At 44.7% G+C, this 3272-nt stretch overlaps 1 protein-coding gene across 2 annotated transcripts in view; it reads left to right on the top strand.

Moving 5' to 3' along the window:
* The first annotated feature begins 1355 nt into the window (after window positions 1-1355).
* LOC134459000 (zinc finger and BTB domain-containing protein 7C) overlaps window positions 1356-3272 on the top strand; it is a 38553-nt gene continuing 36636 nt past the window's right edge. The window contains exon 1 of one of the 2 annotated variants that reach the window (XM_063211357.1): window positions 1356-1521. The gene's annotated coding sequence lies outside the window, so the exon portion shown is untranslated. The remainder of the gene's footprint in view (window positions 1522-3272) is intronic. The other variant, XM_063211359.1, reaches the window with a different exon arrangement.

Raw genomic sequence — 3272 nt, 5'->3', positions numbered from 1 at the left:
TTTCAGAAGCTTTTGGGCGGGATTTGATTAGACACATCTGGCAACACTGGGCCCTTGCCGTGTTCACTTTCTTTTTTCCCGCGTGCAAAGGCACAATAGGGTGCTAAGAAGAACAATACAGGGCTGCGTTGATGATGATGATGAAGGCAATTGAACACAAAAAGTCTCATTAGCCATGTCGCGGTTGAGCATTCCAAATGCACCGTCATGGGTGTGCACAGACACGGACAAGGTGGTGCTAAACCACCTGCCCCTTTGCCCTACTGTACAAAAAATGCCCTTTTGAAAGTTTTTTTGGTCACTATGTCTCCATGTTATCATCCACACATATTTCACCGTTGAAAGTGAATGACAGTCATGTCCAGGTATATTAGCTGGACCATGGGCTTGAGCACCTGCCCCCCAAAATGTCTATGCACACCACTGCACACCGTGACATAAAGCTTTTGACCTCACCTGGCCGATGAGGTGCACGCAGGCCTTACCCCACACAGCCTCATAGTTACAACTCACATTTTTAATTTGCATTGTGTTGTCAACGGGGCTGAAGATGAGCCTTAGAAAAAAACACTACGGAATTTGTTTCGTAAATAGGGGCGCCCTATAAAATCCAGTAATAATCCAATTGTTAAACTTTATTTGTAAAGCTCTTGTATTGCTCATCAGTTTATGAGTGGGTTTTTAATGTATGTGTATTTACTGTACTGTACGTGCACTCTCCCACCACCCCACCTCCCTCCGTCACCCCCCACTTCCCTCAACCCACCCGCCCACCTCCACCTATTGCCCCATCCCTGAAATAGGAGCAGCTTCGTACTGTATGCAGGAGGGCTGGGTGTGTGTGTGTGTGTGTGTGTGTGTGCGACTGTGCGTGTGTGCTCCTCCCTCCCCTCCCCACCCATGTAACAGCACAGGTGGATGTTTAGGGACCGCTGCCAAATACTTTTGGTTAAGAGGGAGGGAGGGGTGTTGGTTGGTAGGTGGGTGTGCACATATGTTTTGTTTTGTTTCTTTCTCTCTTTCTCTCTCTCTCTCTCTTTCTCTCTCTCTCTCTCTCTCTCTCTCTCTCTCTCTCTCTCTCTCACACACACACACACACAGTCTCTCTCTCTCTCTTTTCTCTCTCTCTCTCTCTCTCTCTCTCTCTCTCTCTCTCTCTCTCTCTCTCTCTCTCTCTCTCTCTCTCTCTCTCTCTCTTCTCTCATTCAGTGCTAGGGCTGATTTTCCAATCCCGAATCAGTGAGACACACCTTCAGTGCAAAAAAAAAATAGAGAGCTGCTCTCTATCCCACCCCCTCTCCTTCCTTCTTTCTCTCCCTCTCTCTCTCTCTCTCTCTCTCTCTCTCTCTCTCTCTCTTTCTCTCTCACTCCCTTTATTGCTTTTCTTTCGCCGTCTCTCAGTCATTTCTCTCACTTTCGTTGTGTGTCTCTCTGACAGAGGATAACACCCTGCTTCCTGACACGCACGGAGAGGAGGCTGAGAAGAGAAGAGCAACAACTCAGAGAGCGCACCACAGAAAGGTCAGAGACATCCCTCTCTCTCTCTCCCTTTCTCTCTCTCTCTCTCTTTCTCTCTCTCTCACACTCTCTCTCTCTATCTCTCTCTCGCTCTCTCTGTCCTCTTTTTTGCCCCTACTCTTTTTGTGTGCCCCTGTTTGAGTGCTGCTCTCTCTCTCGCTCTCTCTCTCTCTCTCTCTCTCTCTCTCTCTCTCTCTCTCTCTCTCTCTCTCTCTCTCTCCTCTAGTCTCCCCCTCTCTCTTTTTTCTCTCTTTCTCTCACTGTCTTGTCTCTCTTGTAGATCTTGCGCTCCTCTTTCTCTCTCTCTCTCTCGCTCATATAAGCTTCTGTTTACACATCCCTTCCTATGTATTGAAATGCAGTTTACCGTGTACTTTAAGGGAGCTGTGCAAAATGTGTGTCACGCTGGTTGCTGGCGTCGTGGGCAGTGGACTTCTAGTTTTTAGTCATTAGGGCACTGACTCTGTGCAGCCTGGGTTAACCCCCCCCAACACCTGCTACTGTAATGTAACCCAGGGGACATGAGGCTGTGAGACCAGACCTCAGACACAGACTCAGTTTGCCTCTGTTTCTACTGTTGCCTATCTCCCATTGATGCATTAAGGCAAACGGGTATACGGATAGAAAAGCTGTCCTTTTGGAAAAGTATATTAAGTGGATGCAGAGTAGTGGAGTTAATTGATGCTGCAGGATCTTTTAAGGGAGTTTTCATTTGTTTAGTCTAAAAAATATTAGTATTGGTATTAGCATGCTATTAACAAATTACATGGATGACAGATTCGAGTTCACAGTTGTTGTTATCCTTAATTCGGTGTAAAGTACATGAACGGTATTAGATAATTCAATGATACATGTCATAAATGTGTATAATTGTAAGCTATTTCAGCCATTTGTACATGCTACCTTTGGGCCTTTTGTCTGTCTATTCGCACACAATAACTGATTACATGTAATAACAACACCCGTGATATTCCCTGTTGCACATGCAGTTCATGGTCATCATATTCGTATGCTAATTCACTTACAACATAATTCACTTACAACATGTAATTTGAGTTGACACTTAATTGATTGAGTGTTAAAGGTGCACGAATGCAGTGAAGTGGGACTTCAAGTGATGTGTGTCCTTAAGAAACCTTTCAGGATGCCGCTTATGCCCCTGCACATGTGTGAAAGGTTTAGAATAGAGCGTCTGAATGATTTAAATCACAAACAAGATCTGTTGCTACAGCAACAACTCCACCGTTGTCTTTTATTATCTCCGTTTTTTTCTTTGTTTTCTTCTTTTTAATTCTCGCAGTGTTTTTTTGTCTAAATGATGCAGACATTTGATTGCAGGCATACCTGCATAAGACACTGCAGCCGTGGTGGTCTCTCTTTTGGGTTGAGGAGCTCTAAAATAGCATAAAATAAAAAGTCAATTTTTGAAAATGCACCTGTTAGTCAAACATGACCCTACGCAGCACTCCAGTGAAGTGTCCATTACACAATTTTCACATGTAACCTTTTTTTCCCCTGGATTGATATTAAAAAGCAAGCAACTCTAGAGAATTGTTATTTATTTATTTCTCAGGTAGAGGAGGCTAGTTTAGTATGGCTAGACTGGGTGTAAAAAAAGGCAGATGATTGGGCTTTGTTGGACTGAATAATTCATCATTTTTTTATTGTGTGTGTGGCCCCGGCGGCCCATCCTGCCACATTACCTGCACGTTATGGCTTAGGGTGGGGGGACTCACACCGCCACTGACACCGCC

Source organism: Engraulis encrasicolus, chromosome 11 (genome assembly GCF_034702125.1).
Source record: "Engraulis encrasicolus isolate BLACKSEA-1 chromosome 11, IST_EnEncr_1.0, whole genome shotgun sequence".
NCBI classification, from domain to species: Eukaryota; Metazoa; Chordata; class Actinopteri; order Clupeiformes; family Engraulidae; genus Engraulis; species Engraulis encrasicolus.
Note: the sequence above shows the minus strand (reverse complement) of the source record. Positions and strands in the feature narration are given on the sequence as shown.